This window comes from Lycorma delicatula, chromosome 1 (assembly GCF_047948215.1).
Source record: "Lycorma delicatula isolate Av1 chromosome 1, ASM4794821v1, whole genome shotgun sequence".
NCBI classification, from domain to species: domain Eukaryota; kingdom Metazoa; phylum Arthropoda; class Insecta; order Hemiptera; family Fulgoridae; genus Lycorma; species Lycorma delicatula.
This window is the reverse complement of record NC_134455.1, coordinates 335,898,646-335,912,596: the sequence shown is the minus strand read 5'-3', so window position 1 is coordinate 335,912,596 and position 13,951 is coordinate 335,898,646. Positions and strand designations below refer to the sequence as shown.

General features: G+C 27.2%; 1 protein-coding gene across 1 annotated transcript in view; it reads left to right on the top strand.

Annotated features, from left to right (window-relative positions):
* Window positions 1-2,130: 2,130 nt before the first annotated feature.
* LOC142334289 (neuropeptide Y receptor type 2-like) overlaps window positions 2,131-13,951 on the top strand; it is a 37,374-nt gene continuing 25,553 nt past the window's right edge. Inside the window, exon 1 of the mRNA XM_075382210.1 lies at window positions 2,131-2,526. The gene's annotated coding sequence lies outside the window, so the exon portion shown is untranslated. The remainder of the gene's footprint in view (window positions 2,527-13,951) is intronic.

Genomic DNA, 13,951 nt, shown 5'->3' with positions numbered 1-13,951 from the left:
TTTCAAGAATTTCTCGGTAAACATATTGATTTACAGTCTGTTCTGTAGGAAAAACTCCTTATGTACGATGACATTACTATCGAAGAAACAAATTACGCGTAGCATGGTTTTGATTTTTTATTTGCTCATTTTTGCTTTTTTTGGGACGTGGTGAGTTTGAAGTATGCTTGCTCTGGCGTTTTGTTTCTGGGTCGTACTCAAATATCCGAGACTCATTACCAGTAATAACATTTTTTAGAAAATCAGGATCAGTTTCAATTTGCCCTTCAATTTGCGGCACCATACACCCTATTTTTCTGTTCAATAGTGAGGTTTTTTGGAACCAATTCTGCACAAATTTTTTTCATGTCCAATTTGTTTGTCAAAATTTGATGAACTGTGGTACGGTTCAAATTCAATCGTTCTGCAATCATTCTGATAGTTAATCGCCAGTCATACCGTATCTAGTCTCTGATTCCCTCAATACTGTTGTCAGTTTTTGACGTTAATGGTCTTCCAGAGCGTGGATCGTCCGCAACCCATTCCCGACCATCTGAAAGTGGTTTAAACCACCTAAAAACTTGAGCTCGTGACAGAGCGTCATCTCCATACGCCCTTTTCAATTTTGAAAAAGTTTCAGTAGCATTCTCACAGAGTTTAACACAGAATTTGATTGTACAACGTTGCTCATAATTGTATCACTCATTTTTGTAACGCACAACAAAAATTCGTTTCACGAAAAGTTTACGTCTCACGTGGTTACAGTAAACTAAAAATATTAATACCTAATATAAATCAGTTGTTCAAATAACCATATGTTTACTAGTCACTTTACAATGTTGCCACTTTGGATGCTAAAATAACTAGTCTCATTACTTTTTTTGCAGACCTCGTAAATAGTTTATTGCAAGAACCTTGGGCTACGTATCTTAGCAGACACAAATAAATTATATTGTAATAATATTAGGCCTACTATTTGCACATGATGTTGATTTATTACTTTTTAAAACTGCAAAAAATGTTATTACAAAACCTCAATTTCGTAAAAGATAAAATATAGATGTTTAACTTTTCCTTTGCTTCCTAACCGGTTGATAAGACCTGATAAAATGCTTCATATTATAAATCTATAAAAAAATGCATTACAATTTGTTTTAATTACCTGTATTTAAGAATATTAACATAGAAAAACCGTACTAGAATGAGAGAAATGTAAGGATTGGATAGAAAAGGTCTTCACTTTCCTAAGATTACCAATGTATTCCCTTGAATACGACGGTAGGATGACGCCTTAAGAAATGAGGTCAGAATGAGGTCTGTTTGGAGTTTCTTATGCCATCTAGTTTAGTTGAGTGCGCAGTTCCTTTGCTGTGAAGAAAGGAATAATAAATAATTACTAGTCTATACTTCTTTCGATTCTAGTTGCGGTAGAATTTATTTTTGTTTAAATTTTGCGTCAGGGTTTAGTATATAAAAACGCCTGTGTAGATTCTTTCAAAATAGTACGTACGTTACAATAATTAAATCGACCACTTCACTGTTCTCTTATAAAAAAAATACCACTCATAATATATATATATATTTTTTTTTTTTGGTCGGATTAGGAATCTTTCTTTTTTATTAAGCCTCCGAGACCACCGTTAGGTATTGCTTCAGAGGATGAGATGAAATGGCAATTTTGTAGCGAGTGAAAATGCCATGTCACTCGCGCCACGGTGGCCTTAGGAACCTGGAATATTATAAGATAAATTCTTTCAGTTGAATTTGTTCTTAATTAAGTAATCGATAAATTAAGGGTTTTGATAAATTAATGGATAGTTTTCAGATAAAGAAAGAAATTTAAATGTCCATATCAGTTAAAAAATATGCTTTTTTCATTTTAGTACGTAGATAAGAAAGATATAAGATTCTAAAATATTTCTTAAGTAGCCTAATACTTATTTTTCTTTTCGTTTTCCTACAACAAAACAAAAAATCGATTTCATCTAATTAATTTCTTTACTGTATTAGAGTAACTGGTTGTACCATTTCAGTGGCGGTATCAAAATATGAAAGTTACTGGTCGTCGGTTAACAATAGCGAAAGATAAGATATCATCTTGTTAAATGTCAAGGAGCACGCACCGCACGTCACTAGCAGGGTACCGATTCGCATTTTTTTTCAAGAGCTTTGAACGATACATCTCTTTGAACAATAAGATTTGATTTACAAAGCGAGAGAAAATTAAACTACAAAACGTCTTTCGCGTTAGTGCTTGCCTTAGTCGTAGTTAAAAAAACTTTCTTCCGATTGTGACCGAAGAGTTTTTTCTACATTATTTTACTTTTACGATCGATCACGAAAAAATTTACATTTTTAACAAAGCTTTTCATAAAAAAATTACGATTAACAAAATTGATAAATAATAGTAACTTTTGTAAGGATAATGATAAAACGTAGTTTAAATTTTATTTTTAGAGGAAGTAAATTGTATAAAAAATGGTTACGTTACTAGTGTTATTTTAACAATAAAATAGGTGCATTGGACAAATACTTCTTGAAGTCTAGGTGAGTTATACCATCGTTAAATAATTTCAGTTTAAAATAATTATTATATATTTTTTGTAATGTAATAAGTATAATACAAAAAAAAAAAAATGAAAGTAATAAAATTATTTTTCTAAAATACCAATTTTTAAATTATATTAGTTAACCAAATGCGACTCACAATTTAATCATTTACTTGACTTTATTTTCTATCTTCAGAAATTAGAGAGTTTTGTTTCAATGTTTCCTACTTCATCATACTGACTTTTTCCGTACATTATAGGACACGTTTAATTTAGATTTTAAAACGTTTAAGTTTCCTAATCTTTCTTCGGTTTCTGTTTAAGATGTAATTTCGGGTATTAGTTTTATTTACATTATTCTACCTATAACTTTTTATTACAATTAAACAATTTTATTTTTTGGCCATGATTTTATAACTTGAAAAGAAATCGTAATATATTGCTACATTAAATTACGATTTCTTTTCTTTGGTATATTAATTAATTTTATTATTTTAGATAAGTAGCGACACGTTTATTAATTATCGTTTAGTTTAACTGGAGTGCGTATAATTAATATGTGAACGAAAATATTATTTAGCTAACTAATCTGTCAAAAACATTTCCTCGTATTGGTTTTATATTTTCCGGTCTTGAAATAACTAACAAACTACTTAATTATAAATTAATGGTTTGTCTTAATTTTTAAAGAAAATTATTAAATTGGGGGTTGCTGATTTGGAGTAGGGCCTATGTAGTTAGAAATTTCAATTAAAGCCTAATTAATTAAAATTTTGCTGTCGCTAAAAAAATTCTATCTTCATTCTCTTTACAAAGCTTTTATACGACCGAAAAGTTCGTTTTAAAAAGTAAAATTTTAACAATAGCTCTAGAAGTATAACATTCCGACATTTTCACCGGTAATTAAATTTCGTTCGTCATATTATTTCGTTCAATTTCGTTTCGTTTTTCGATTATGTTATTTCAAATAACGTTAAATATTTTTCGTTGGAGAATTATTATAATAGAAACTAGAAAATAAGATTAAAAGGTAATAGAAATATGATGAAAAACAAGCAATATTAAAAGCATACCCGGAAATAATCCATTGAATAAATAATCGTTGTTCGTTAGTGAATCTGTAAAATTCAATGAATTCTAAAACCGGAAACTAACTTATTCGGGTTACGCGATATCCGTATTTATGTCGGATGAGTATTATCAATACAATATCGAAAAGGGTACTTAGTCGTTCTATGTTGAACGTCAGCGACCGATCGATTTATTGTTGAATATATATTGAAAGTATTCTTACGGGGTAATAATTCATTGTATCTTTGTTTTATTTAACTTAAGTTTTTGTTTTACATATTCTTTCAACGGACGATATGTAATCAACTTTTCTATAGAAAAATATTGATAAATTAACAAGTTTAATACTTTTAAACGAAGAATATTTAACAGTAAATTAAATTATATTTAAAAACACATAATTGTTTACTCAGCAGCAGTTACAGAATGGAAGCATCGCACCTATACTAATTAAAAAATAATTTTGTTGGATTTATACCAAAAAACAAAAATCCAGTAAAAAAAGCAACTAGTTTTGATTGAACTTTGCAAATTAGTGTCAATTAGCATAATAAACCATCTCTTACTTGGTTTAACAATCTTGATTTAATTATAAATAGGAAAACGATTTTTTCCCTTGAAAGTACATAATCAATGGCTTGTCAATAATAATTTATTTTATTTTAATATTAAACAAGAAAAAAAAAATGAATTGCAATATCGTAAATGATAACTCAGTTAATTAATTAATTATAATAAAATTAGGATAATAGCAAATATATAAAGTTCATTCATAAATTTGTTCTCTAATTAAATTAGTACTTTTAATTTATAAGGTTTTCGAGTATCCTATTAATAAAAATAAACTAATAAATAAAAAAAAAGAAAATATATAGAATTTTATTCATTAAGTACTCAAAAATTTCTGAATATTTTTTTAGAAATAAAATGATTGTAGTGTCGCATACGTACGAGTCAAACAAGTTACCTTCCGGCTTGATAACATTTGAAACATTAAAATCTCAGCAATGCTTAATAATAATATAAAATAACTTTTAAAATTTTTTCGAAATTTTTCACTACACCTTTTTTCAATTTATTTAATATAATATTATTTGTATTTAGATCGCGCGATTCGTAACACTTCCTCACCCCGTCACATAGACCAGGTAAATTTATTCATAACAAAATAGATATGGGTGTTAGAAAAAACTTGATCTAAATTAATCTTTTGCTTTTATTATCAACATTAACTTCTAACTGGGAAGCAAAATGGAAAAAATAAAGAATTTCTCATCATAAAAAAGGTATTTTTTCAGTATCGATTTGCTAAAACAGGGAATTCATAAAACATCGATTAAACTACACGCTGTCATAATGCACTACCTCAACCTTATTTGAAGGTAATTTTACTATTTCATTTGTCAGTACGCTAACAAACTTTTGTTACGTACGCTAATCAGTGTGGGCCTTGTATCTTCGTGATGTGTAGACAAACGCATCTACTACGTCTTCACAGACCCAGTAAATAATTTTCCGAGGATAAATCTTGTTTATTAAAACATTCAACTTATCTGTACTAACCTTACGTATAAACAAACGAAATTAGTAATTTGATAGACGTCTATTAGACGGCTAACGAAATAAGATCCAAAACGTTTAGCCACCTGCCGTAGGTTATTATATATTCTACGAAGTTTCAATTAACACCCTCCCAAATAAAACTAAAAACGATAAAAAACTCTTTAGAGAATAAAGTAAAAAAAAAATTAAATTACATTCGTAGATTATCTAACGCATTGGTTTACATGTAGAAGATAGAAATATAAGAAAAAGAATTCTTACGAAACAGACGTATGTGTGTGTGTGTGAGAGAGATAGCGAAAGAGTCATATGAGAGACAGATAGCAGCGCTACATATAATACAACCGCACTCGCAGAGCAAACATCAATCCGACCTCACTTAAAGAAGGTTGCGTGTAGCTAGCTATTTAATCTGTATGGAGAAATAGGACTAGCTATTTACAAGCTAACTTTTCTGAAAATAGGTACGACAGGCCCTAATTTTGGTAACGTTCACATGGACTGAATGACAAAGTTCGAATGATTATGCTAGTGGAGTCTTGGAATGTAGATTCCACTTATTATTCGTTTTTATTAATATATCTGTATTACCAACCTATTAGTTTAAAAGAAAAACACTCTCAGAGGATGAAATATTTAGTAAATTATTGTTTTCTGCGATAGATTTTACTTCAATATTTTTATTAAAACGGCTATTTCAATAATTATTTTAAAATAAAAAAAATAATTTGCGACCATTTTTGACTACGACCGTACTCTAAATCGTCAGACAACATGCGCTTTTGGGAAACAGAGATAAGAAAAAATCGTGAAATAAAACACTTCTGTGGTATTTTTCATAAATTATCACTTCAAGACGTCTAACGACGTCTTGAAGTGATAATGAAGTGAGGTTATTATATATTCTACGAAGTTTCAATTAATCCCCTCCCAAATAAAACTAAATACGATAAAAAACTCTTTAGAGAATAAAGTAAAAAAAAAAAATTAAATTACATTCGTAGAGTATCTAACGCATAGGTTTACATGTAGAAGATAGAAATATAAGAAAAAGAAAACGTGGGTAAATTAAAATTTTCAGGACGGTTACCTGCTGTGAAGGTTTTAAAATTTTCATTAATTTTTTGCCGGTCAGACTCAGATAGTTACATTTCAGTAGCAAAATATTGTGAAACACCAACCTATTTTAGGTTTCCTTGGTATATAAGAAATTCACAAAATTAATTCTGACCGACAATCAGGTGGGTGAACGTTCATACAGTCATCCGCGTATTACTATGAAACCTTCAAAATTTTACTTTTCATTCTCGGTCGGTTTTCTTAAACGCATTTTTTCAACATGCGTTTATGATTGAGCAACGAACAAGAATTATTTAAATAAAGTTTCATATAAATATTATTCCAAGCGTTATAGGCTTAAGATATGATTCTCAAGAAATTTTCTTTTAAGTCCACCTCGAGTGAGGAAACATAATAAAACTGTTTACTTTAATTAGTAATTAACAAACCACTTACCAACAATTCTTTTATGTATACGTTCGAAAGCTTTCAGAATAGAATTCTATCATCAGGAACTTAAAAATGTATGTTATAATTTTAATAAAAGTAAAACTTCTTCGTCATGTAAATTTGTTTATATAACGTAATATAAAATAATAGTCGACATAAAATGTTATATTATTTTACTTTAACAAAAAAAGTAAAAAATCCAATTTTTTTTTTATTTTTGGTTTTTTCTTAACTGCAGTAATATGCCCTCATTGAGAGCTTTTCAAGATATATCATATCTTAATTATTTCATTGGTACTTATTTTTATTGGTTTCAGAGTTATAGCCAAATGAAATTTTAATTAATGAAATATTTGGATCTTAGAAGGGGAAGGCATATCGGTTCGAATCAGACTTCATCTCCTTTTTTTTTAATTTTAAAATATTGATTTATTAATAATTATTAACTTTGATTCTAAAAAAAAATTACGCTAAATAATAATTCAATAAAAACAATAAAAAAAAAAAAAAAATATCAGAAATTATTAATAAAATAAAATGTTACGTAGTTTTCATTTTGTAAAAAATTTGTATATGTAATTTAATAGGCGTACAAGGAAGTCATGTGCAGTCCTCATCAGATTTTTTTAAATTTACAGTGTTCTGATGTAACGTACAGAAAATATATATTTGCGTCTCTAAATCTAATGAATCGTTTTTATTTTACTATTCCAATTATTTTTATTCAATCATGAAAAACATATTAAACGGTTTATTTACTTGTAGGAAAATAATAATAATAATAATAATAATAATAATTATAGTTATTATAAACATAATGTATAAATAATAAATATGATATGAGTTACAAGAAGCACGACTTATGACAAAGACGATAAAACTATCTGTAAGAATTAGTTAACCATACAATTTTTCACTTATACATTGGAATATACAGTAAATGCAATTTTGTTAAATAGCAGTCTTGATATTAAGTTATAAAAATGGTAACATTACAAAAAATAAGATAGTCTATTCTTAACGGATTACGAGGCTATTCTTCTCGTATTACAATGCTTCATGACATGTACATAGTCATAAGATCAACTGCCTATCGACTTAAACAGCTTCGCTCCGACATACCAGTTTTAGTTAGCTCACTTTTTCAATTTAGAAAATAGAACGGATTAAATCACTCGTTCGATGAAATTCAAAAGAATATTCTACAGTGCTTACAGTCGTAAAACTGAGTTCGACTTCATACTTTAATTAATCGGATACCAGATGAGAAATTCGCGTTAGCTTTATTTGCCGACGTTAGCGACTAGGACGGATAAAAACGATCTACGCAAACGACTTGAAAATTATTAATTTTATCCTAAATAAAATACATAGTATATTTTGTGAGAAACACGAGCTGCAGTCGAATAGAAATCCTTGAATATTTTCATGCAGATCGTTTTATTGATCTCGCCAAATCTGTATTATAAAATTCCCGTACATTAGGCCAACAGAATAGAAAAAAAAAAAAAAAAAATTCTGGCTGCAAGTCTCCAGAAAAATAAATGATGAAGGGAAAATATCTATTATACATAAAAAATAATAATAACAAATAAAATATTAATTTTCGTTCGTAAATGCTGATTTATATTACTAAAACAATCTTTTCTCTGATTTAAAAAAAAAATAAATCTATATATTTAATTTTTTTTTCTAAATTAAAACGTACCTACTTTTGTTATTATTATTATTTATTACGGATTAAAAGTGATTTATTCATCTATATCTATTTAATTATTAATAACAAAAATGTTATCTCAGATTAAACATATAATAAAAATAACAAAATATAAATAGAAAATGTGCTCTTTTAAAAAAAAAAAATAAAAGCGCTCTTAATTTTTACCTATATCATAATGTACATGTAAACACGTTAGATTACAAGATCGTCGAATGGCACACAAAATATTCCTTGTATTCATCACACACTGATTAACGGATTTTTTGTTTCAAGCTGTAAACAGTATAAACATCTTCACGTATTTAACTCTATTGATAACGTGTTATGCAGCTTTTAAAAACTGCAGCTGTATGTATTTTTTTTTTTTTAATTCTGTGAGTTTCGAGATAAAAATGAAAATACAATCAACATTATTCTATAAATTTCGATTACGGTGTATATATTTCGCAATAAATATTAAAACGCGAAGAAACAAAGGAAATGACCGTGTTTCCTTTGTTTTTCTAAAAATTCGATAAAATAAGTTCACCGCTTGGCGCAATAGACACCCGAGCTTTGATTAATTATTAATTAGTATCTTTTCTTAATGAAGAAATCAAAACCGTCTTGTAGTAATGAGAATTACATACTCTTACATAGTTAATGAGTGTTAACAAAACTTATCACATTTAAGTTTATAAAAAATTAAAAAATTTTCACATTAACAACACTCATCCCTTAAAAAAAAAAAAACAATATATATATATATATATATATATATACAAAGGTTAAAGGTATTAGTTGTATTTTTAAAAGAATTAGTTGTTTTTTACCTAAATACAACAAGCACCTGTGAAAACATAACAAATGATATTTAACGATCGTTACCGTCCAGTCGATTTAAACAACTAAGTTATAGAAATTCATAATTAACTTAAGTAAAGATAAAAAAAATAATAAGCGATGGAAAATTAGCTTGAAGTGATAATTTATGAAAAATACCACAGAAGTGTTTTATTTCACGATTTTTTCTTTACTCTGTTTCCCAAAAGTGCATGTTGTCTGACGATTTAGACTACGGTCGTAGTCAAAAATGGTCGCAAATTGTTTTTTTATTTTAAAATAATTATTGAAATAGCCGTTTTAATAAAAATGTTGAAGTAAAATCTATCGCAGAAAACAATAATTAACTAAATATTTCATCCTGTGAGAGTGTTTTTCTTTTAAACTAATAGGTTGGTAATACAGATATATTAATAAAAACGAATAATAAGTGGAATCTACATTCCAAGACTCCACTAGCATAATTATTCGAACTTGGTCATTCAGTCCATGTGAACGTTACCAAAATTAGGGCCTGTCGTACCTATTTTCAGAAAAGTTAGCTTGTAAATAGCTAGTCCTATTTTCCATACAGATTAAATAGCTAGCTACACGCAACCTTCTTTAAGTGAGGTCGGATTGATGTTTGCTCTGCGAGTGCCGTTGTATTATATGTAGCTCTGCTATCTGTCTCTCATATGACTCTTTCGCTATCTCTCTCACACACACACACACATACGTCTGTTTGGTAAGAATTCTTTTTCTTATATTTTCTTAGAAATATAAGAAAACCTATGCGTTAGATACTCTACGAATGTAATTTAATTTTTATTTTTTTATTTTATTTTCTAAAGAGTTTTTTATCGTTTCTAGTTTTATTTGGGAGGGTGTTAATTGAAACTTCGTAGAATATATAATAATCTACGGCAGGTGGCTAAACGTTTTGGGTCTTATTTCGTTAGCCGTCTAATAAACGTCTATCAAATTACTAATTTCGTTTGTTTATACGTAAGGTTTAGTACAGAAAAGTTGAATGTTTTAATAAACAAGATTTATCCTCGGAAAATTTCTTACCGGGTCTGTGAAGACGTAGTACATGCGTTTGCCTACACATCACGAAGATACAAGGCCCACACTGATTAGCGTACGTAACAAATGTTTGTTAGCGTACTGACAAATGAAATAGTAAAATTACCTTCAAATAAGGTTCAGGTAGTGCATTATGACAGCGTGTAGTTTAATCGATGTTTTATGAATTCCCTGTTTTAGCAAATCGATACTGAAAAATACCTTTGATATGATGAGAAATTGTTTTTTTCCATTTTGCTTATCCATTAAAGTTAGAAGTTAATGTTGATAAGAAAAGCAAATGATTAATTTAGATCAAGTTTTGTCTAACAGTCGTATGTATTTTGTTAGAAATAAATTTACCCGTCTATGTAACGGTTAGTTAGAAGTGTTACGAATCGCGCAATCTAAATACAAATAATATTATATTAAATAAATTGATACAAGTTTAGTGAAAAATTTCGAAAAAAAATGTTAAAAGTTATTTTATATTACTATTAAACATTATTGTTGAAATTTTAATATGTTTCAAATGTTATGGTAACTAGTTTGACTACTCGTACGTATGCGACACTACAATCATTTTATTTCTAAAAAAATTCTCAGAAATTTTTGTGTACTTAACATATAAAATTCTATATATTTTATTCTTTTTTTTTAATTATAAGCTTTTATTTAACTTGCTTTAATTATAATAAAATCTTGCAACTGCTATATCTTTTGATCTATCGTATGAAAATCAATGAAATTTGGTACACGCATGTAACTTCGATGACAATACAATACTATGGTATTAGAATTTAGATATGATCCACCTCCACCCCCCCCCCCCCCTCGCGCTCTCCTAGACCAATTCATGCATTTAGTTGAAAATTTTCATTTCTCATGAACTATCGTATGAAAATGATTGAAATTTGGTACACGTATGTAACTTCGATGTGTAAAAATAAATATTTTTACTTTTTAGTTTTAATAAACAAAAAAACTTGAACAAACAATAATATTCAGATATAAATATTAAGAATATTTTTTTGGATGCAAAAAGTTTGTTCAAGTTTATTGTTCATTAAGACTAAAAATAAAAAAATAAAAAATATAAAAAAATTACAAAAATATATTTGATAACATATAAAAAATTATTTTTTAAAAAAGCTTTTATTTAACTTTATATATAGCTTCTATATTAACATTAATAAAAAAAGGAAACATATTAGAAAAACCCTCTAAAAAGTAAAAAAAATAAGAATTAAATTAAATTGAGAATTTTAAACAAAAAAATATAATATATTAACTAATATAAAAATCCACTGAAAAGTAAAAAAATAAATTATATAAATATCTAATAAATAAAAAATAAATAAATGTAATAATTATTAAATTTTAAAATTAAAAGTAATGAAAATATTTAGTTAAATAAATGCGTGGGGCAGTTTTTATAACAATCTTTTCGAATAAGTATTTATAGACATTTGCTGTATTTTAAAATATATTTTTTGTTTAATGAGGTTGTTTAGTATATGAATATACTTTATCTGTAATAAAATAACTGATGGTTCAAATTTGCACCGAGATGACCTTTAAGGGTTAATAATATTAAAAATAAAAATTAAATTTAGAAATCTTGCACAAAGTTATTACATTTTAGGGTAATCTAAAAAATTATTAATTATTATCATTATTATAATTGTAATCGTAATTATGAATTCATTAAATAAAAATTCATAATTAAATTGAATGAAACTTTTAGCGGAAAGAGTGCGTTCAATTTGGCTTAGATTACAAGCAGAATTCGAAGATGAAGTTCAACTATGTGAGAAAACGTACAAAGAAAGAGCGAGTGGGTGCATTTCCCCAGATTGTTACTTGCAGATAGTCAGTCTCAACTGCAGAGGTTCCAGCAGACCTTTCCGCCTCCTCGCGTCGTTATTGAAAATGAAAATGAAGATTAATTGTTGTAAAAATAAATGTTGTGTTGTTTTAAATAAATTATAAAAACTGCGCCACGATTTTATTTAACAAAAAATTTTATTTCTTTTAATTTTTAAATTTAATAATTATTACATTTATTTATTGGTTATTTATTTGATATTTATATAATTTATTTTTTACTTTTCAGTGCATTTTTATATTTGTTAATATATTATATTTTTTTGTTTAAAATTCTCAATTTGATTTAATTCTTATTTTTTACTTTTTAGAGGGGTTTTCTAATTTGTTTCCTTTTTTATTAATGTTAATATAGAAGCTATATATAAAGTTAAATAAAAGCTTTTTAAAAAATAATTTTTTATATGTAATCAAATATATTTTTGTAATTTTTTTGTTTTTTATTAGTTTATTTTTATTAATACGATATTCGAAAACCTAATAAATTAAAAGTTCTAATTTAATTAGAGAACAAATTTACGGATGAACTTTATATATTTGCTATTATTCTAATTTTATTATAATTAATTAACTGAGTTATAATTTGTGATATGCAATTCGTTTTTTTCTTGTTTAATGTTAAAATAAAATAAATTATTATTTACAAGCCATTGATTATGTACTTTCAAGCGAAAAATTGAATGTTTTTGGATTTTGGGCTTTTTTAGACACTTTTAGTTCAGTCATTGCAGAACTAGGTGTTACCAAAATAGGTCTATATCCAAAATTCCAACATACTATGGCTAATCGTTTTTGAGTTATGCGAGATACATACGTACAAACATACATACGCACGTACAGACATCATGCCGAAACTAGTTAAAATGGATTCAGGGATGGTCAAAATGGATATTTCCGTTGAAATCTGAAAATCGAAATTTTTCGCGATCACAATACTTCATTTACTTCGTATAAGGAAGTAAAAATCAAGAAATTAAGCTGTTAAGATTTTTGGCTGGAACTAATTTATGAAAATACGAAAATGAAAAGCAGTAAATTGATTTTTCTTATTGCATCCTGTAAGTTCACCAGTCGTGTTATTTTTGCCGACAAGTTTAGAGACTTGTCGGCAAGTCTCTAAACTAATTATTACGTTTTTATAATTGGCTTTATAAAAACGTAATAAAAAAAATCAACAATTTTGCTCCAGTCATGGTTAATTTATAAAGTTTCATTACATCACTGAAATTTATTTTCAAAAAATATAAGAAAAAGTAATATTATAATTCGGTTTTATGGAAGTGTGTAATATGAAAAGAAACAATTCTAAAAATCTATCCCGATAATTATCCCGATAATCTTACTTACACATGATAATACGTTTTATCATGTGTAAGTAAGTGTAATCATTTAATATAAAACAGATAATCTAATAAATAATTTATCTTTTTTTTAAAAATATATTTTTATTGTCTACAACCGATTCGAGCGTTTCTGGATTAAAAGGTATTCGGTTGTGTAATTTTTCGAATATTACTTATTTCAGTCAAAAAAACGTAGAGTAATGAAAATTTTTGTGATTGCGAGCGGGACGAGGAAATTAACAAATTTATTTTAAAACAATTTTTACATTCACTGACGAAGAGAAGAAATATTGTAAGGATCATAAATATATAACTACACAATTTTTATTTTGGATTCCTGCTTATGAGACGAGGCGATAGTAATCATTTTCACGCGGAGACTATATTAGCACGAATATTTAATCTCAATTTCATTTGCAATTTTCGCTTCATAAGCAACGTAATGGATGTATTTCTGATAT